This window comes from Taudactylus pleione, unplaced genomic scaffold (assembly GCF_031769625.1).
Source record: "Taudactylus pleione unplaced genomic scaffold, aTauple2 ptg002260l, whole genome shotgun sequence".
NCBI classification, from domain to species: domain Eukaryota; kingdom Metazoa; phylum Chordata; class Amphibia; order Anura; family Myobatrachidae; genus Taudactylus; species Taudactylus pleione.
Genome location: NW_028286651.1, coordinates 86,486 through 108,913, shown reverse-complemented (window position 1 = coordinate 108,913; position 22,428 = coordinate 86,486).

Below are 22,428 nucleotides of genomic sequence, written 5' to 3'. Positions count from 1 at the left end.
GTCCTAGGTTCCTGTCATATGTGTTCTGAAGCCACCAGGAGAAGTCTGTTTGGGAAAAACAGACTAGAAATGTCGGCTTTAAAGAAAAGCCGGTTTGGGTCCTGGGGGTGTGGATGTGAGGAGAGGGAGGGCTCCATCCACAGGCCACTCCAGGTTTTGAGCCTTCCAGCCTGGTAACAGGCTCATTAGGGCTTGCATCTGGAAATGGATACTATAAGCTGGGATTGTTTGTATCTGAGTGTCTCACACCTGGGAGAACAGGTAGACTAGCCTGTTCAGAGACATTTGGTTACTTTCGTTGTAAGTACTGTGCACGTGTTTTGTTGATGGTGAGGGCAATAGGCACTACCATTATTATAGAGAGGGAATCTACTGTGTAGCTAGTGCCCAGCCAGGCTAGGACTTATGTTTTAAGTTTTGTTTATGTTTATATTCATTTGGCACAATAAAGACTGGCACCAACCAGCTTGTATGAGAACCCCAGACTTATATCCTGTTTCTATGGCTGCTGTGTGTGTGTAAAGAGGGAGTCCATCTACCCCAAGAGAGGGACCACTATCCTGACTGTGTCACACCTTATATAGCCTCATATGCACCCATAATACCTCATATGCACCCATATAGCCTCATATACACCCATAATACCTCCATTAGCACCCACATAACCTCATATACACCCATATGGCCTCATATACACTCAAATAGCCACATATACACCCATATAGCCTCATATATTTCCATATAGCCCCAAATACACCCATGTAACCTCATATGCACCCATATAGCCTCATAAACTCCCATATAGCCTCATATGCCCCATATAGCTGCATATACACCCATTATAAATCACATGCCAAATATAGCCTCATATACTCCCACACCTCATATGCCCTCGCAAAGCCACATATACACCCACATAGACTCATATACACCCCCAATACCTCATATGCCCCGTTTTGCCACATATACACCCTTATAGACTCATATACACTCGCAATACCTCATATGCCCCCATATAAACACATATACACCCATTGATTTTATATACCATACCTCATATGCCCCACATAGCCTCATATACACCCCCAATACCTCATATGCACACACATAGCCACATACACACCCATATAGCCTCATATACACCCATTAGTCTCATATACACCCATAATACCTCATATGCCCACATATTGCCACATATACACCCATATAGCCTCAACTACACCCCTAAATCCTCATATGCACCAAAAATACCTCACATGACCCCATATAGCCTCATAAACACCCATAATACTTCACACGCTCCTGTAAAGCCACAAAAACACTGATTAGTCTCACATACACCCATATAGCCTCATATACACCCATATAGCCTCATATACACCCATATAGCCTCATATACACCCATATAGCCTCATATACAATCATATAGCCTTATATATACCCATATAGCCTCATATACACCCATACAGCCTCAAATACACCCATATAGCATTATATATACCCATATAGCCACATATACACCCATATAGCCCCATATACCCCCATAAAGCCTTATACACACTTATAGGGCCAAATGTAATAGGTAGTCTGTTTTAGTAACAGTACAAACTCGCACTTTCTCACACTTTTAAAAAGTGTGAGTTTGTACTGAAACTCGCAAATTCAATAGCCTGCGAACTTTTCAGCTCAAGGCTGCTGCATTTGCAAGTTTAGACGAGTTTAGGACTATGTAAACTGACACCTTTTAATGCGAGTAGCATTAAAAGGTGCAAGTTTTAGAGAAGCCATCACAGATCAGTGAGATCCGTGATGGCTTCTGTGTGTGTGTAAAAAACAAAAACAAAAACGTGCACCCCCTCCCCAAAAGCATAAACAGCTCCAGGCTTTATAAAGCCTGTTCTGGTTCTAAAAATACAAGGGCTAAAATGTGTAGGGGGCCCCTGTATATTAAGAACCAGCACAGGGCTTTGTTGAGCTGGTCCTGGTTCTGGAAATTCAGGGGACAAAACGAGTAGGGGTCCCCTGAAAATTCCAGAACCAGCACCGAACTCTTTCTAGTGGGGGGATAATGCCACAGCCAGGGAAAAACTTTCACCGGTTTCCCCGGCCAAAGCATTATCCCTGACCGTTAGTCAGTCCAGGCCGGGGATCCCTGGGGAGTTGGGTATCCCCCCAATAAAGGGGTACCCCTCTCCAGGGCACCCCAGGCCTAGACTGATAGCCCGGGACTATCCCCGGCACCCTAGGGCGGTGGGTGCCGGGTTGATAGTGTAAAGTGTAAAAATAAAGTTTGCATATTGTGTTTAGTTGTTGAACCACAAGTACCAGCATGCCTTCCCTGCATGCTGGTATTTGGAGAACCACAAATACCAGCATGCGGGGCATTACGGGCCCGCTGGCACTTGTACTTTCACAACTAAAGAAATACGTAAATAAACAAACATACACCGTGAAAGTAAAATTTTAATAAAACATACACTCACACTCACACTCACCTAGTATCCGAAATAATCCATAGGGGTGTACCTGAAAAAAAAAACCATACTCACCTCTCCTATGCGTAGATCGCGTCCTCTTCTGCAAGTAGGCAATCCAGGGGTTAAAATAAAAAAACGCCAAAAAACCCGATCCATATGGACTGAGCAAAGGTATGTGTGTACACATACCTTTGCTCCGCGTAAATGACCGGGGCACACGTGTGCCCCGTCAGTGAAGGGGCCGCCAGCCAATCAGGGAGCATCTCTGTCGGAGCAGCTCCCTGATTAGCTGAATGCGGCCAGCCTGTGTCTCCCATAGGGCTCTATTTATTAACATTATTTTTACTAAAATAAAGTGAAAAAGGCTGTTTTGTGCTGTCACACCCTTTTCACATTATTTTAGTATCACCTGTAGTTATTACAGAGCAATTGGAGTAGAATTAGTAAAATTCTACTCCAACCCCTAAGTATCACCTATTTTTAGTAAAGCAGATAGCATTTCCCATAATTGTAATGGGAAATGTGATCCGACAATAGTTATTAAAAATAAATTGTAAAAAAAATACCGGGGGAAGCCCTGTGATAATAACGCCACCTGGAGGTGGCGTTATCCAGGGTTTCCCCCGATTACCGGGCTCCCACTCTGCTCTAACGGGGAGAGCAGAGGCGGGAGCCGGTACCAGTAATCAGCTATGTGGTCTAAGCAGACCGCAAGCTGATTGCTGTAAAAAAAGAAAGAAAAAATGAAACATTTTTTTTTTTACTTACCTGACTCCAGGGACCGGTGATCGGGCCTCCAGTGATGGCTCCTCTCCGGTCAGCTGGTCTCCCACAGTGCACTGCTGCCCGGTCATCAGGTGATCGGGCCACAGTGCAGTATGGGAGATCACCTGATGGGGAAGCCCGGAGAAGATCACCGGAGGCCAGGAGGATGCAGGTAAGTGTAATGAAGGGAGGGGGGGTCGTGGGGGAGGGGAGGGGGGGTCGCGGGGGTCCGCGATCGTGGGGGTGGGGTTTAGCGCTGGGGGGCGGGGCTTAGCGTTGGTGGGGGTTAGCAGCGACAGTGGGTCAGCGCATGTGCGGGCTGTTAGTCACGGTATTTTTTCCAAAAATACCGCAACTAGAGTGTGAATGGGATCCGCAGGGACAGAGTTTTATCGCAAGCTCTGTCCCTGCAAGGGATTTTTAGTAAATCCCTCTGATATTGCCTGAATTCGCAATGCGAATTCACTCGGTAATATCACACTACAATCCGCATTCAATATGCGGATTGTAGTAAATAGAGCCCATAGACTTCTATGGTGAGAAATCCCCATTGAAGTCTATGGTGGGAACCGCTACATCGTAGCCGCAAGATTAATTGAGGTTAATCTTGTGGTTACATCAATGATACAATGTCGCGATACCTTTGCTCACTCCGGCATGGATCCGTTTTTTTGCATTTTTTTATTTTAACCCCTGGATTGCCAGTGAACGTGATCGACGCATAGGAGAGGTGAGTATGTTTTTTTTTTTCAGGTACACCCCTATGGATTGCTTCAGATACTTGGTGAGTATGTGTGAGTGTGAGTGTGAGTGTGCATGTATGTTTTATTAAAATTATACTTTCACGGTGTATGTTTGTTTATTTACGTATTTCTTTACTCGTGGAACTCCAAATACCAGCATGCAGGGGAGGCTTGCTGGTACTTGTGGTTCTACAACTAAAGACAATATGCAAACTTTATTTTTACACTTTACACTATCAACCCGGCACCCAAGGGCATAGGGTGCCGGGGATAGCCCCGGGCTATCAGTCTAGGCCTGGGGTGCCCTGGAGAGGGGTACCCCTTTATTGGGGGTACCCCACTCTCCAGGGATCCCCGGCCTGGACTGACTAGCGGTCAGGGATAATGCTTTGGCCGGGGAAGCTGGTGAAAGGTTTTTCCTGGCTGTGGCATTATCCCCCCGCTAAAAAGAGTTCAGTGCTGGTTCTGGAATTTTCAGGGGACCCCTTACTCATTTTGTCCCCTGATTTTCCAGAACCAGGACCAGCTCAACAAAGCCCTGTGCTGGTTCTTAATATACAGGGGCTCCCTACGCATTTTGGCCCCTGTATTTTTAGAACCAGAACAGGCTTTATAAAGCCCGGGGCTGGTTATGCTTTTGGGGAGGGGGTGCACATCATTTTTTTTTTATTTAAAAACATTTTACATAAGTACACACAGAAACATGTACATATCTCATGGATATGTGCATGTTTCTGTGTTAATCTGACCCATACTTACCTACTTTGCTGGGCAGCTTTCCGGGATCAGCAGGAGGGGACCTGCTGCTCTCCTCTTCGGGGGGCGGGGCCAGACGATAGACAGCATTAGGCCCTGCCCCCTTTACAGAAACCCCCATGATTCACGGGTCTGTAAGGAGGGGGCGGGGCTAAATGAAGCGATTTGCCTAATTTAGCCCCACCCCTTCCCGACAGACCCGATAATTTCAGGTAAAATCTCCCCATCCTGCCCACTTCACTAGGAAGTGGGCGGGATGCGGGAGATATGCCTACTCTTCCGGGATCGCGGGGGGTTACCCGAAAAATCGGGAGCCTCCCACGATTCCCAGGAGAGTAGGCATGTATGATCTGACCTGCTCAGGATGTACTCGCTAGCCTGAAGCAGGTCTATTATTTGGGTACTTTTGGTCATCTTTTTTTTGCGAGTCTGAAACAGACCCTATTACATTGGGCGAGCTGATTGTTTTCAATGTGAAAACATCTGAATGCGAGTTTGAGAATGGGGATTTTTAGTAACTCTGAAAAATGCGAATTTTAGTGAACAGACCCCGATTACATTGGAGAGTTGTGAAAATTGCGAGTTTAGCACCAAACTCGCAATTTACCAAAATACACTACCTATTACATTTGGCCCATAGCCTCAAATGCCCCATATAGCCTCATATGCGCCTATATACCCTCATATACCCCCATATAGCCTCATAATAACCCATATAGCCTCATATGTACCCATGATCCCTCATATACACCCATAATACCTCATATACATCTATAAAACCTCTATTGCACCCAAATAGCCACATTTACACCCATAATACCTCATATGCTCCTTTAATACCACATATACACCCATATAGTCTCATTTACACCCATGATACCTTATATGCACACATATAACCCCTTTTAGCCACATATACAACCATATAACCACATATACACCATAATACCTCATATGCCCCTATATCCCCTCATATACACCCATATAGTCTTATATGCACCTATATACATCCATACAGAATTATTTACACCAATATAGCCTCATACGCACCCATATAGCCTCATACACACCCATATAGCCTCATATGCACCAATATAGCCTCATATACACCAATATAGGCTCATATGCACCCAAATAGCATTGTATTCACCCAGAGGCCTCTATTTACTACAATCCGCATATTGAATGCGGATTGTAGTGTGATATTACCGTGTGAATTCGCATTGCGAATTCAGGCAATATCAGAGGGATTTACTATAAATCCCTAGCAGGGACAGAGCTTGCTCTGTCCCTGCGGATCTCATCCGCACTCTAGTCGCGGTATTTTCGGAAAAAATACCGCGACTAAGAGCCCGCGCATGTGCCGACCCACTGTCTCTGCTACCCCCCACCGATGCTAAGCCCCGCCCCCCACGATCGTGGACCCCCGCGACCCCCCCTCCCCCGCAACCCCCCCTCCCTTCATTACACTTACCTGCATCCTCCTGGCCTCCGGTGATCTTCTCCGGGCTTCCCGATCAGATGATCTCCCATACTGCACTGGGGCTCGATCACCTGATGACCGGGCCCCAGGGCAGTGTGGGAGACCAGCTGACCAGAGAGGAGCCATCACCGGAGGCCCGATCACCGGTCTCTGGATTCAGGTAAGTGAAAAAAAAAAATGTTTAATTTTTTTTTTTCTTTTTTTACAGCAATCAGCTTGCGGTCTGTTTAGACCACACAGCTGATTACTGGTACCGGCTCCCGCCTCTGCTCTCCCCGTTAGAGCAGAGTGGGAGCCCGGTAACCGGGGGAGACCCTGGATAACGCCACCTCCAGGTAACGTTATTATCACAGGGCTTCCCCCGGTATTTTTTTACAATTTATTTTTAGTAACTTAGGTCGGATCACATTTCCCATTACAATTATGGGAAATGCGATCTGCTTTACTAAAAATAAGTGATACTGGGGGTTGGAGTAGAATTTTACTAATTCTACTCCAATTGCCCTGTAATAACTACAGGTGATACTAAAATAATGTGAAAAGGGTGTGACAACACAAAACAGCCTTTATCACTTTATTTTAGTAAAAATAATGTTAATAAATAGAGCCCTTAGAAACATAGAATTTATCGGCAGATAAGAACCACTAGGCCCATCTAGTTTGCCCCTTTTCATGTATCCTTTAGGCAACTTCAATCCTTATTGCTCCTTACGTCTCTCTTAAGGATATTCTTATGCCTATCCCAAGCGTGTTTAAATGTTCCACCGTTTTAGCTCCAACCACCTCTGATGGGGGCTATTCCACTTATCCACTACCATTTCTGTGATGTCATTTTTCCTCACATTTCCCCTGAGCATCCCTCCTCCCACTGTCAGTGCATGTCCTCGTGTTCTTGTACATCTCTTCCTCTGAGCCTCCCTCCCCCCAGTGTCAATATATGTCCTCGTGTTCTTGTACATCTCTTCCTCTGAGCCTCCAGTGTCAGTGCATGTCCTCAAGTTCTTGTACATCTCTTCTTCTGAGCCTCCCTCCCCCCAGTGTCAGTGCATGTCCTCATGTTCTTATACATCTCTTCCTCTGAGCCTCCCTCCCCCCAGTGTCAGTGCATGTCCTCGTGTTCTTGTACATCTCTTCCTCTGAGCCTCCCTCCCCCAGTGTCAGTGCATGTCCTCGTGTTCTTGTACTTCTCTTCCTCTGAGCCTCCCTCCCCCCAGTGTCAGTGCATGTCCACGTGTTCTTGTACATCTCTTCCTCTGAGCCTCCCTCCCCCCAGTATCAGTACATGTCCTCGTGTTCTTGTACATCTCTTCCTCTGAGCCTCCCTCCCCCCAGTGTCAGTGAATGTCCTCGTGTTCTTGTACATCTCTTTCTCTGAGCCTCCCTCCCCCCAGTGTCAGTGCATGTCCGTGTGTTCTTGTACATCTCTTCCTCTGAGCCTCCAATGTCAGTGCATGTCCTCATGTTCTTGTACATCTCTTCCTCTGAGCCTCCCTCCCCCCAGTGTCAGTGCATGTCCTCATGTTCTTGTACATCTCTTCCCCTGAACCTCCCTCCCCCCAGTGTCAGTGCATGTCCACGTGTTCTTGTACATCTCTTCCTATGAGCCTCCCTCCCCCCAGTGTCAGTGCATGTCCTCGTGTTCTTGTACATCTCTTCCTCTGAGCCTCCAGTGTCAGTGCATGTCCTCATGTTCTTGTACATCTCTACCTCTGAGCCTCCAGTGTCAGTGCATGTCCTCATGTTCTTGTACATCTCTTCCCCTGAACCTCCCTCCCCCCAGTGTCAGTGCATGTCCTCCTGTTCTTGTACATCTCTTCCCCTGAACCTCCCTCCCCCCAGTGTCAGTGCATGTCCTCGTGTTCTGGTACATCTCTTCCCCTGAGCCTCCTCCCCCCAGTGTCAGTGCATGTCCTCGTGTTCTTGTACATCTCTTACTCTGAGCCTCCCTCCCCCCAGTGTCAGTGCATGTCCTCGTGTTCTTGTACATCTCTTCCTCTGAGGCTCCCTCCCCCCAGTGTCAGTGCATGTCCTCGTGTTCTTGTACATCTCTTCCTCTGAGCCTCCCTCCCCCCAGTGTCAGTGCAAGTCCTCATGTTCTTGTACATCTCTTCCCCTGAGCCTCCCTCCCCCCAGTGTCAGTGCATGTCCTCGTGTTCTTGTACATCTCTTCCTCTGAGCCTCCCTCCCCCCAGTGTCAGTGCATGTCCTCGTGTTCTTGTACATCACTTTCTCTGAGCCTCCCTCCCCCCAGTGTCAGTGCATGTCCTCGTGTTCTTGTACATCTCTTCCTCTGAGCCTCCAGTGTCAGTGCATGTCCTCGTGTTCTTGTACATCTCTTCCTCTGAGCCTCCCTCCCCCCAGTGTCAGTGCATGTCCTCGTGTTCTTGTACATCTCTTCCCCTGAGCCTCTCTCCCCCCAGTGTCAGCGCATGTCCTCGTGTTCTTGTACATCTCTTCCTCTGAGCCTCCCTCCCCCCAGTGTCAGTGCATGTACTCATGTTCTTGAACATCTCTTCCCCTGAACCTCCCTCCCCCCAGTGTCAGTGCATGTCCACGTGTTCTTGTACATCTCTTCCTCTGAGCCTCCCTCCCCCCAGTGTCAGTGCATGTCCTCATGTTCTTGTACATCTCCTCCCCTGAGCCTCCCTCCCCCCAGTGTCAGTGCATGTCCTCGTGTTCTTGTACATCTCTTCCTCTGAGCCTTCCTCCCCCAGTGTCAGTGCATGTGCTCGTGTTCTTGTACATCTCTTCCTCTGAGTCTCCCTCCCCAAGTGTCAGTGCATGTGCTCGTGTTCTTGTATATCTCTTCCTCTGAGCCTCCCTCCCCCAGTGTCAGTGCATGTCCTCGTGTTCTTGTACATCTCTTCCTCTGAGCCTCCCTCCCCCCAGTGTCAGTGCATGTCCTCGTGTTCTTGTACATCTCTTCCTCTGAGCCTCCCTCCCCCCAGTGTCAGTGCAAGTCCTCATGTTCTTGTACATCTCTTCCCCTGAGCCTCCCTCCCCCCAGTGTCAGTGCATGTCCTCGTGTTCTTGTACATCTCTTCCTCTGAGCCTCCCTCCCCCCAGTGTCAGTGCATGTCCTCGTGTTCTTGTACATCACTTTCTCTGAGCCTCCCTCCCCCCAGTGTCAGTGCATGTCCTCGTGTTCTTGTACATCTCTTCCTCTGAGCCTCCAGTGTCAGTGCATGTCCTCGTGTTCTTGTACATCTCTTCCTCTGAGCCTCCCTCCCCCCAGTGTCAGTGCATGTCCTCGTGTTCTTGTACATCTCTTCCCCTGAGCCTCTCTCCCCCAGTGTCAGCGCATGTCCTCGTGTTCTTGTACATCTCTTCCTCTGAGCCTCCCTCCCCCCAGTGTCAGTGCATGTACTCATGTTCTTGAACATCTCTTCCCCTGAACCTCCCTCCCCCCAGTGTCAGTGCATGTCCACGTGTTCTTGTACATCTCTTCCTCTGAGCCTCCCTCCCCCCAGTGTCAGTGCATGTCCTCGTGTTCTTGTACATCTCCTCCCCTGAGCCTTCCTCCCCCCAGTGTCAGTGCATGTCGTCATGTTCTTGTACATCTCTTCCCCTGAGCCTCCCTCCCCCCAGTGTCAGTGCATGTCCTCATGTCCTTGTACATCTCTTCCTCTGAGCCTCCAGTTTCAGTGCATGTCCTCATGTTCTTGTACATCTCTTCCTCTGAGCCTCCAGTGTCAGTGCATGTCCTCATGTTCTTGTACATCTCTTCCTCTGAGCCTCCCTCCCCCCAGTGTCAGTGCATGTCCTCATGTTCTTGTACATCTCTTCCTCTGAGCCTCCCTCCCCCCAGTGTCAGTGCATGTCCTCGTGTTCTTGTACATCTCTTCCTCTGAGTCTCCCTCCCCCCAGTGTCAGTGCATGTCCTTGTGTTCTTGTACATCTCTTCCTCTGTGCCTCCCTCCCCCAGTGTCAGTGCATGTCCTCGTGTTCTTGTGCTTCTCTTCCTCTGAGTCTCCCTCCCCCAGTGTCAGTGCATGTGCTCGTGTTCTTGTACATCTCTTCCTCTGTGCCTCCCTCCCCCAGTGTCAGTGCATGTCCTCCTGTTCTTGTGCTTCTCTTCCTCTGAGCCTCCCTCCCCCAGTGTCAGTGCATGTGCTCATGTTCTTGTACATCTCTTCCTCTGAGCCTCCAGTGTCAGTGCATGTCCTCATGTTCTTGTACATCTCTTCCTCTGAGCCTCCCTCCCCCCAGTATCAGTGCATGTCCTCGTGTTCTTGTACATCTCTTCCTCTGAGCTTCCCTCCCCCCAGTGTCAGTGCATGTCCTCGTGTTCTGGTACATCTCTTCCCCTGAGCCTCCCTCCCCCCAGTGTCAGTGCATGTCCTCGTGTTCTTGTACATCTCTTCCTCTGAGCCTCCCTCCCCCCAGTGTCAGTGCATGTCCTCGTGTTCTTGTACATCTCTTCCTCTGAGCCTTCCTCCCCCAGTGTCAGTGCATGTGCTCGTGTTCTTGTACATCTCTTCCTCTGAGTCTCCCTCCCCAAGTGTCAGTGCATGTGCTCGTGTTCTTGTATATCTCTTCCTCTGAGCCTCCCTCCCCCAGTGTCAGTGCATGTCCTCGTGTTCTTGTACATCTCTTCCTCTGAGCCTCCCTCCCCCCAGTGTCAGTGCATGTCCTTGTGTTCTTGTACATCTCTTCCTCTGAGCCTCCCTCCCCCCAGTGTCAGTGCAAGTCCTCATGTTCTTGTACATCTCTTCCCCTGAGCCGCCCTCCCCCCAGTGTCAGTGCATGTCCTCGTGTTCTTGTACATCTCTTCCTCTGAGCCTCCCTCCCCCCAGTGTCAGTGCATGTCCTCGTGTTCTTGTACATCACTTTCTCTGAGCCTCCCTCCCCCAGTGTCAGTGCATGTCCTCGTGTTCTTGTACATCTCTTCCTCTGAGCCTCCAGTGTCAGTGCATGTCCTCATGTTCTTGTACATCTCTTCCTCTGAGCCTCCCTCCCCCCAGTGTCAGTGCATGTCCTCGTGTTCTTGTACATCTCTTCCCCTGAGCCTCTCTCCCCCCAGTGTCAGCGCATGTCCTCGTGTTCTTGTACATCTCTTCCTCTGAGCCTCCCTCCCCCCAGTGTCAGTGCATGTACTCATGTTCTTGAACATCTCTTCCCCTGAACCTCCCTCCCCCCAGTGTCAGTGCATGTCCACGTGTTCTTGTACATCTCTTCCTCTGAGCCTCCCTCCCCCCAGTGTCAGTGCATGTCCTCATGTTCTTGTACATCTCCTCCCCTGAGCCTTCCTCCCCCCAGTGTCAGTGCATGTTGTCATGTTCTTGTACATCTCTTCCCCTGAGCCTCCCTCCCCCCAGTGTCAGTGCATGTCCACGTGTTCTTGTACATCTCTTCCTCTGAGCCTCCCTCCCCCCAGTGTCAGTGCATGTCCTCGTGTTCTTGTACATCTCCTCCCCTGAGCCTTCCTCCCCCCAGTGTCAGTGCATGTCCTCATGTCCTTGTACATCTCTTCCTCTGAGCCTCCAGTGTCAGTGCATGTCCTCATGTTCTTGTACATCTCTTCCTCTGAGCCTCCCTCCCCCCAGTGTCAGTGCATGTCCTCGTGTTCTTGTACATCTCCTCCCCTGTGCCTCCCTCCCCCCAGTGTCAGTGCATGTCCTCGTGTTCTTGTACATCTCTTCCTCTGAGCCTTCCTCCCCCAGTGTCAGTGCATGTGCTCGTGTTCTTGTACATCTCTTCCTCTGAGTCTCTCTCCCCAAGTGTCAGTGCATGTGCTCGTGTTCTTGTATATCTCTTCCTCTGAGCCTCCCTCCCCCAGTGTCAGTGCATGTCCTCGTGTTCTTGTACATCTCTTCCTCTGAGCCTCCCTCCCCCCAGTGTCAGTGCATGTCCTCGTGTTCTTGTACATCTCTTCCTCTGAGCCTCCCTCCCCCCAGTGTCACTGCAAGTCCTCATGTTCCTTTACATCTCTTCCCCTGAGCCTCCCTCCCCCCAGTGTCAGTGCATGTCCTCGTGTTCTTGTACATCTCTTCCTCTGAGCCTCCCTCCCCCCAGTGTCAGTGCATGTCCTCGTGTTCTTGTACATCACTTTCTCTGAGCCTCCCTCCCCCCAGTGTCAGTGCATGTCCTCGTGTTCTTGTACATCTCTTCCTCTGAGCCTCCAGTGTCAGTGCATGTCCTCGTGTTCTTGTACATCTCTTCCTCTGAGCCTCCCTCCCCCCAGTGTCAGTGCATGTCCTCGTGTTCTTGTACATCTCTTCCCCTGAGCCTCTCTCCCCCCAGTGTCAGCGCATGTCCTCGTGTTCTTGTACATCTCTTCCTCTGAGCCTCCCTCCCCCCAGTGTCAGTGCATGTACTCATGTTCTTGAACATCTCTTCCCCTGAACCTCCCTCTCCCCAGTGTCAGTGCATGTCCACGTGTTCTTGTACATCTCTTCCTATGAGCCTCCCTCCCCCCAGTGTCAGTGCATGTCCTCGTGTTCTTGTACATCTCCTCCCCTGAGCCTTCCTCCCCCCAGTGTCAGTGCATGTCGTCATGTTCTTGTACATCTCTTCCCCTGAGCCTCCCTCCCCCCAGTGTCAGTGCATGTCCTCATGTCCTTGTACATCTCTTCCTCTGAGCCTCCAGTGTCAGTGCATGTCCTCATGTTCTTGTACATCTCTTCCTCTGAGCCTCCAGTGTCAGTGCATGTCCTCATGTTCTTGTACATCTCTTCATCTGAGCCTCCCTCCCCCCAGTGTCAGTGCATGTCCTCATGTTCTTGTACATCTCTTCCTCTGAGCCTCCCTCCCCCCAGTGTCAGTGCATGTCCTCGTGTTCTTGTACATCTCTTCCTCTGAGTCTCCCTCCCCCCAGTGTCAGTGCATGTCCTTGTGTTCTTGTACATCTCTTCCTCTGTGCCTCCCTCCCCCAGTGTCAGTGCATGTCCTCGTGTTCTTGTGCTTCTCTTCCTCTGAGCCTCCCTCCCCCAGTATCAGTGCATGTGCTCATGTTCTTGTACATCTCTTCCTCTGTGCCTCCCTCCCCCAGTGTCAGTGCATGTCCTCCTGTTCTTGTGCTTCTCTTCCTCTGAGCCTCCCTCCCCCAGTGTCAGTGCATGTGCTCATGTTCTTGTACATCTCTTCCTCTGAGCCTCCAGTGTCAGTGCATGTCCTCATGTTCTTGTACATCTCTTCCTCTGAGCCTCCCTCCCCCCAGTATCAGTGCATGTCCTCGTGTTCTTGTACATCTCTTCCTCTGAGCTTCCCTCCCCCCAGTGTCAGTGCATGTCCTCGTGTTCTGGTACATCTCTTCCCCTGAGCCTCCCTCCCCCCAGTGTCAGTGCATGTCCTCGTGTTCTTGTACATCTCTTCCTCTGAGCCTCCCTCCCCCCAGTGTCAGTGCATGTCCTCGTGTTCTTGTACATCTCTTCCTCTGAGCCTTCCTCCCCCAGTGTCAGTGCATGTGCTCGTGTTCTTGTACATCTCTTCCTCTGAGTCTCCCTCCCAAAGTGTCAGTGCATGTGCTCGTGTTCTTGTATATCTCTTCCTCTGAGCCTCCCTCCCCCAGTGTCAGTGCATGTCCTCGTGTTCTTGTACATCTCTTCCTCTGAGCCTCCCTCCCCCCAGTGTCAGTGCATGTCCTCGTGTTCTTGTACATCTCTTCCTCTGAGCCTCCCTCCCCCCAGTGTCAGTGCAAGTCCTCATGTTCTTGTACATCTCTTCCCCTGAGCCTCCCTCCCCCCAGTGTCAGTGCATGTCCTCGTGTTCTTGTACATCTCTTCCTCTGAGCCTCCCTCCCCCCAGTGTCAGTGCATGTCCTCGTGTTCTTGTACATCACTTTCTCTGAGCCTCCCTCCCCCCAGTGTCAGTGCATGTCCTCGTGTTCTTGTACATCTCTTCCTCTGAGCCTCCAGTGTCAGTGCATGTCCTCATGTTCTTGTACATCTCTTCCTCTGAGCCTCCCTCCCCCCAGTGTCAGTGCATGTCCTCGTGTTCTTGTACATCTCTTCCCCTGAGCCTCTCTCCCCCCAGTGTCAGCGCATGTTCTCGTGTTCTTGTAAATCTCTTCCTCTGAGCCTCCCTCGCCCCAGTGTCAGAGCATGTACTCATGTTCTTGTACATCTCTTCCCCTGAACCTCCCTCCCCCCAGTGTCAGTGCATGTCCACGTGTTCTTGTACATCTCTTCCTCTGAGCCTCCCTCCCCACAGTGTCAGTGCATGTCCTCGTGTTCTTGTACATCTCCTCCCCTGAGCCTTCCTCCCCCCAGTGTCAGTGCATGTCGTCATGTTCTTGTACATCTCTTCCCCTGAGCCTCCCTCCCCCCAGTGTCAGTGCATGTCCTCATGTCCTTGTACATCTCTTCCTCTGAGCCTCCAGTTTCAGTGCATGTCCTCATGTTCTTGTACATCTCTTCCTCTGAGCCTCCAGTGTCAGTGCATGTCCTCATGTTCTTGTACATCTCTTCCTCTGAGCCTCCCTCCCCCCAGTGTCAGTGCATGTCCTCAGGTTCTTGTACATCTCTTCCTCTGAGCCTCCCTCCCCCCAGTGTCAGTGCATGTCCTCGTGTTCTTGTACATCTCTTCCTCTGAGTCTCCCTCCCCCCAGTGTCAGTGCATGTCCTTGTGTTCTTGTACATCTCTTCCTCTGTGCCTCCCTCCCCCAGTGTCAGTGCATGTCCTCGTGTTCTTGTGCTTCTCTTCCTCTGAGCCTCCCTCCCCCAGTGTCAGTGCATGTGCTCGTGTTCTTGTACATCTCTTCCTCTGTGCCTCCCTCCCCCAGTGTCAGTGCATGTCCTCCTGTTCTTGTGCTTCTCTTCCTCTGAGCCTCCCTCCCCCAGTGTCAGTGCATGTGCTCATGTTCTTGTACATCTCTTCCTCTGAGCCTCCAGTGTCAGTGCATGTCCTCATGTTCTTGTACATCTCTTCCTCTGAGCCTCCCTCCCCCCAGTATCAGTGCATGTCCTCGTGTTCTTGTACATCTCTTCCTCTGAGCTTCCCTCCCCCCAGTGTCAGTGCATGTCCTCGTGTTCTGGTACATCTCTTCCCCTGAGCCTCCCTCCCCCCAGTGTCAGTGCATGTCCTCGTGTTCTTGTACATCTCTTCCTCTGAGCCTCCCTCCCCCCAGTGTCAGTGCATGTCCTCGTGTTCTTGTACATCTCTTCCTCTGAGCCTTCCTCCCCCAGTGTCAGTGCATGTGCTCGTGTTCTTGTACATCTCTTCCTCTGAGTCTCCCTCCCCAAGTGTCAGTGCATGTGCTCGTGTTCTTGTATATCTCTTCCTCTGAGCCTCCCTCCCCCAGTGTCAGTGCATGTCCTCGTGTTCTTGTACATCTCTTCCTCTGAGCCTCCCTCCCCCCAGTGTCAGTGCATGTCCTCGTGTTCTTGTACATCTCTTCCTCTGAGCCTCCCTCCCCCCAGTGTCAGTGCAAGTCCTCATGTTCTTGTACATCTCTTCCCCTGAGCCGCCCTCCCCCCAGTGTCAGTGCATGTCCTCGTGTTCTTGTACATCTCTTCCTCTGAGCCTCCCTCCCCCCAGTGTCAGTGCATGTCCTCGTGTTCTTGTACATCACTTTCTCTGAGCCTCCCTCCCCCCAGTGTCAGTGCATGTCCTCGTGTTCTTGTACATCTCTTCCTCTGAGCCTCCAGTGTCAGTGCATGTCCTCATGTTCTTGTACATCTCTTCCTCTGAGCCTCCCTCCCCCCAGTGTCAGTGCATGTCCTCGTGTTCTTGTACATCTCTTCCCCTGAGCCTCTCTCCCCCCAGTGTCAGCGCATGTCCTCGTGTTCTTGTACATCTCTTCCTCTGAGCCTCCCTCCCCCCAGTGTCAGTGCATGTACTCATGTTCTTGAACATCTCTTCCCCTGAACCTCCCTCCCCCCAGTGTCAGTGCATGTCCACGTGTTCTTGTACATCTCTTCCTCTGAGCCTCCCTCCCCCCAGTGTCAGTGCATGTCCTCATGTTCTTGTACATCTCCTCCCCTGAGCCTTCCTCCCCCCAGTGTCAGTGCATGTTGTCATGTTCTTGTACATCTCTTCCCCTGAGCCTCCCTCCCCCCAGTGTCAGTGCATGTCCACGTGTTCTTGTACATCTCTTCCTCTGAGCCTCCCTCCCCCCAGTGTCAGTGCATGTCCTCGTGTTCTTGTACATCTCCTCCCCTGAGCCTTCCTCCCCCCAGTGTCAGTGCATGTCCTCATGTCCTTGTACATCTCTTCCTCTGAGCCTCCAGTGTCAGTGCATGTCCTCATGTTCTTGTACATCTCTTCCTCTGAGCCTCCCTCCCCCCAGTGTCAGTGCATGTCCTCGTGTTCTTGTACATCTCCTCCCCTGTGCCTCCCTCCCCCCAGTGTCAGTGCATGTCCTCGTGTTCTTGTACATCTCTTCCTCTGAGCCTTCCTCCCCCAGTGTCAGTGCATGTGCTCGTGTTCTTGTACATCTCTTCCTCTGAGTCTCCCTCCCCAAGTGTCAGTGCATGTGCTCGTGTTCTTGTATATCTCTTCCTCTGAGCCTCCCTCCCCCAGTGTCAGTGCATGTCCTCGTGTTCTTGTACATCTCTTCCTCTGAGCCTCCCTCCCCCCAGTGTCAGTGCATGTCCTCGTGTTCTTGTACATCTCTTCCTCTGAGCCTCCCTCCCCCCAGTGTCACTGCAAGTCCTCATGTTCTTGTACATCTCTTCCCCTGAGCCTCCCTCCCCCCAGTGTCAGTGCATGTCCTCGTGTTCTTGTACATCTCTTCCTCTGAGCCTCCCTCCCCCCAGTGTCAGTGCATGTCCTCGTGTTCTTGTACATCACTTTCTCTGAGCCTCCCTCCCCCCAGTGTCAGTGCATGTCCTCGTGTTCTTGTACATCTCTTCCTCTGAGCCTCCAGTGTCAGTGCATGTCCTCGTGTTCTTGTACATCTCTTCCTCTGAGCCTCCCTCCCCCCAGTGTCAGTGCATGTCCTCGTGTTCTTGTACATCTCTTCCCCTGAGCCTCTCTCCCCCCAGTGTCAGCGCATGTCCTCGTGTTCTTGTACATCTCTTCCTCTGAGCCTCCCTCCCCCCAGTGTCAGTGCATGTACTCATGTTCTTGAACATCTCTTCCCCTGAACCTCCCTCTCCCCAGTGTCAGTGCATGTCCACGTGTTCTTGTACATCTCTTCCTATGAGCCTCCCTCCCCCCAGTGTCAGTGCATGTCCTCGTGTTCTTGTACATCTCCTCCCCTGAGCCTTCCTCCCCCCAGTGTCAGTGCATGTCGTCATGTTCTTGTACATCTCTTCCCCTGAGCCTCCCTCCCCCCAGTGTCAGTGCATGTCCTCATGTCCTTGTACATCTCTTCCTCTGAGCCTCCAGTGTCAGTGCATGTCCTCATGTTCTTGTACATCTCTTCCTCTGAGCCTCCAGTGTCAGTGCATGTCCTCATGTTCTTGTACATCTCTTCATCTGAGCCTCCCTCCCCCCAGTGTCAGTGCATGTCCTCATGTTCTTGTACATCTCTTCCTCTGAGCCTCCCTCCCCCCAGTGTCAGTGCATGTCCTCGTGTTCTTGTACATCTCTTCCTCTGAGTCTCCCTCCCCCCAGTGTCAGTGCATGTCCTTGTGTTCTTGTACATCTCTTCCTCTGTGCCTCCCTCCCCCAGTGTCAGTGCATGTCCTCGTGTTCTTGTGCTTCTCTTCCTCTGAGCCTCCCTCCCCCAGTGTCAGTGCATGTGCTCATGTTCTTGTACATCTCTTCCTCTGTGCCTCCCTCCCCCAGTGTCAGTGCATGTCCTCCTGTTCTTGTGCTTCTCTTCCTCTGAGCCTCCCTCCCCCAGTGTCAGTGCATGTGCTCATGTTCTTGTACATCTCTTCCTCTGAGCCTCCAGTGTCAGTGCATGTCCTCATGTTCTTGTACATCTCTTCCTCTGAGCCTCCCTCCCCCCAGTATCAGTGCATGTCCTCGTGTTCTTGTACATCTCTTCCTCTGAGCTTCCCTCCCCCCAGTGTCAGTGCATGTCCTCGTGTTCTGGTACATCTCTTCCCCTGAGCCTCCCTCCCCCCAGTGTCAGTGCATGTCCTCGTGTTCTTGTACATCTCTTCCTCTGAGCCTCCCTCCCCCCAGTGTCAGTGCATGTCCTCGTGTTCTTGTACATCTCTTCCTCTGAGCCTTCCTCCCCCAGTGTCAGTGCATGTGCTCGTGTTCTTGTACATCTCTTCCTCTGAGTCTCCCTCCCAAAGTGTCAGTGCATGTGCTCGTGTTCTTGTATATCTCTTCCTCTGAGCCTCCCTCCCCCAGTGTCAGTGCATGTCCTCGTGTTCTTGTACATCTCTTCCTCTGAGCCTCCCTCCCCCCAGTGTCAGTGCATGTCCTCGTGTTCTTGTACATCTCTTCCTCTGAGCCTCCCTCCCCCCAGTGTCAGTGCAAGTCCTCATGTTCTTGTACATCTCTTCCCCTGAGCCTCCCTCCCCCCAGTGTCAGTGCATGTCCTCGTGTTCTTGTACATCTCTTCCTCTGAGCCTCCCTCCCCCCAGTGTCAGTGCATGTCCTCGTGTTCTTGTACATCACTTTCTCTGAGCCTCCCTCCCCCCAGTGTCAGTGCATGTCCTCGTGTTCTTGTACATCTCTTCCTCTGAGCCTCCAGTGTCAGTGCATGTCCTCATGTTCTTGTACATCTCTTCCTCTGAGCCTCCCTCCCCCCAGTGTCAGTGCATGTCCTCGTGTTCTTGTACATCTCTTCCCCTGAGCCTCTCTCCCCCCAGTGTCAGCGCATGTTCTCGTGTTCTTGTAAATCTCTTCCTCTGAGCCTCCCTCGCCCCAGTGTCAGAGCATGTACTCATGTTCTTGTACATCTCTTCCCCTGAACCTCCCTCCCCCAGTGTCAGTGCATGTCCACGTGTTCTTGTACATCTCCTCCCCTGAGCCTTCCTCCCCCCAGTGTCAGTGCATGTCGTCATGTTCTTGTACATCTCTTCCCCTGAGCCTCCCTCCCCCCAGTGTCAGTGCATGTCCTCATGTCCTTGTACATCTCTTCCTCTGAGCCTCCAGTGTCAGTGCATGTCCTCATGTTCTTGTACATCTCTTCCTCTGAGCCTCCAGTGTCAGTGCATGTCCTCATGTTCTTGTACATCTCTTCCTCTGAGCCTCCCTCCCCCCAGTGTCAGTGCATGTCCTCATGTTCTTGTACATCTCTTCCTCTGAGCCTCCCTCCCCCCAGTGTCAGTGCATGTCCTCGTGTTCTTGTACATCTCTTCCTCTGAGTCTCCCTCCCCCCAGTGTCAGTGCATGTCCTTGTGTTCTTGTACATCTCTTCCTCTGTGCCTCCCTCCCCCAGTGTCAGTGCATGTCCTCGTGTTCTTGTGCTTCTCTTCCTCTGAGCCTCCCTCCCCCAGTGTCAGTGCATGTGCTCGTGTTCTTGTACATCTCTTCCTCTGTGCCTCCCTCCCCCAGTGTCAGTGCATGTCCTCCTGTTCTTGTGCTTCACTTCCTCTGAGCCTCCCTCCCCCAGTGTCAGTGCATGTGCTCATGTTCTTGTACATCTCTTCCTCTGAGCCTCCAGTGTCAGTGCATGTCCTCATGTTCTTGTACATCTCTTCCTCTGAGCCTCCCTCCCCCCAGTATCAGTGCATGTCCTCGTGTTCTTGTACATCTCTTCCTCTGAGCTTCCCTCCCCCCAGTGTCAGTGCATGTCCTCGTGTTCTGGTACATCTCTTCCCCTGAGCCTCCCTCCCCCCAGTGTCAGTGCATGTCCTCGTGTTCTTGTACATCTCTTCCTCTGAGCCTCCCTCCCCCCAGTGTCAGTGCATGTCCTCGTGTTCTTGTACATCTCTTCCTCTGAGCCTTCCTCCCCCAGTGTCAGTGCATGTGCTCGTGTTCTTGTACATCTCTTCCTCTGAGTCTCCCTCCCCAAGTGTCAGTGCATGTGCTCGTGTTCTTGTATATCTCTTCCTCTGAGCCTCCCTCCCCCAGTGTCAGTGCATGTCCTTGTGTTCTTGTACATCTCTTCCTCTGAGCCTCCCTCCCCCCAGTGTCAGTGCATGTCCTCGTGTTCTTGTACATCTCTTCCTCTGAGCCTCCCTCCCCCCAGTGTCAGTGCACGTCCTTATGTTCTTGTACATCTCTTCCCCTGAGCCTCCCTCCCCCCAGTGTCAGTGCATGTCCTCGTGTTCTTGTACATCTCTTCCTCTGAGCCTCCCTCCCCCCAGTGTCAGTGCATGTCCTCGTGTTCTTGTACATCACTTTCTCTGAGCCTCCCTCCCCCCAGTGTCAGTGCATGTCCTCGTGTTCTTGTACATCTCTTCCTCTGAGCCTCTAGTGTCAGTGCATGTCCTCGTGTTCTTGTACATCTCTTCCTCTGAGCCTCCCTCCCCCCAGTGTCAGTGCATGTCCTCATGTTCTTGTACATCTCTTCCTCTGAGCCTCCCTCCCCCCAGTGTCAGTGCATGTCCTCGTGTTCTTGTACATCTCTTCCTCTGAGTCTCCCTCCCCCCCGTGTCAGTGCATGTCCTCGTGTTCTTGTACATCTCTTACTCTGAGCCTCCCTCCCCCCAGTGTCAGTGCATGTCCTCGTGTTCTTGTACATCTCTTCCTCTGAGCCTTCCTCCCCCAGTGTCAGTGCATGTGCTCGTGTTCTTGTAAATCTCTTCCTCTGAGTCTCCCTCCCCAAGTGTCAGTGCATGTGCTCGTGTTCTTGTATATCTCTTCCTCTGAGCCTCCCTCCCCCAGTGTCAGTGCATGTCCTCGTGTTCTTGTGCATCTCTTCCTCTGAGTCTCCCTCCCCCCAGTGTCAGTGCATGTCCTCGTGTTCTTGTACATCTCTTCCTCTGAGCCTCCCTCCCCCCAGTGTCAGTGCAAGTCCTCATGTTCTTGTACATCTCTTCCCCTGAGCCTCCCTCCCCCCAGTGTCAGTGCATGTCCTCGTGTTCTTGTACATCTCTTCCTCTGAGCCTCCCTCCCCCCAGTGTCAGTGCATGTCCTCGTGTTCTTGTACATCACTTTCTCTGAGCCTCCCTCCCCCCAGTGTCAGTGCATATCCTCGTGTTCTTGTACATCTCTTCCTCTGAGCCTCCAGTGTCAGTGCATGTCCTCGTGTTCTTGTACATCTCTTCCTCTGAGCCTCCCTCCCCCCAGTGTCAGTGCATGTCCTCGTGTTCTTGTACATCTCTTCCCCTGAGCCTCTCTCCCCCCAGTGTCAGCGCATGTCCTCGTGTTCTTGTACATCTCTTCCTCTGAGCCTCCCTCCCCCCAGTGTCAGTGCATGTACTCATGTTCTTGAACATCTCTTCCCCTGAACCTCCCTCCCCCCAGTGTCAGTGCATGTCCACGTGTTCTTGTACATCTCTTCCTCTGAGCCTCCCTCCCCCCAGTGTCAGTGCATGTCCTCGTGTTCTTGTACATCTCCTCCCCTGAGCCTCCCTCCCCCCAGTGTCAGTGCATGTCCTCGTGTTCTTGTACATCTCTTCCTCTGAGCCTTCCTCCCCCAGTGTCAGTGCATGTGCTCGTGTTCTTGTACATCTCTTCCTCTGAGTCTCCCTCCCCAAGTGTCAGTGCATGTGCTCGTGTTCTTGTATATCTCTTCCTCTGAGCCTCCCTCCCCCAGTGTCAGTGCATGTCCTCGTGTTCTTGTACATCTCTTCCTCTGAGCCTCCCTCCCCCCAGTGTCAGTGCATGTCCTCGTGTTCTTGTACATCTCTTCCTCTGAGCCTCCCTCCCCCCAGTGTCACTGCAAGTCCTCATGTTCTTGTACATCTCTTCCCCTGAGCCTCCCTCCCCCCAGTGTCAGTGCATGTCCTCGTGTTCTTGTACATCTCTTCCTCTGAGCCTCCCTCCCCCCAGTGTCAGTGCATGTCCTCGTGTTCTTGTACATCACTTTCTCTGAGCCTCCCTCCCCCCAGTGTCAGTGCATGTCCTCGTGTTCTTGTACATCTCTTCCTCTGAGCCTCCAGTGTCAGTGCATGTCCTCGTGTTCTTGTACATCTCTTCCTCTGAGCCTCCCTCCCCCCAGTGTCAGTGCATGTCCTCGTGTTCTTGTACATCTCTTCCCCTGAGCCTCTCTCCCCCCAGTGTCAGCGCATGTCCTCGTGTTCTTGTACATCTCTTCCTCTGAGCCTCCCTCCCCCCAGTGTCAGTGCATGTACTCATGTTCTTGAACATCTCTTCCCCTGAACCTCCCTCTCCCCAGTGTCAGTGCATGTCCACGTGTTCTTGTACATCTCTTCCTCTGAGCCTCCCTCCCCCCAGTGTCAGTGCATGTCCTCGTGTTCTTGTACATCTCCTCCCCTGAGCCTTCCTCCCCCCAGTGTCAGTGCAT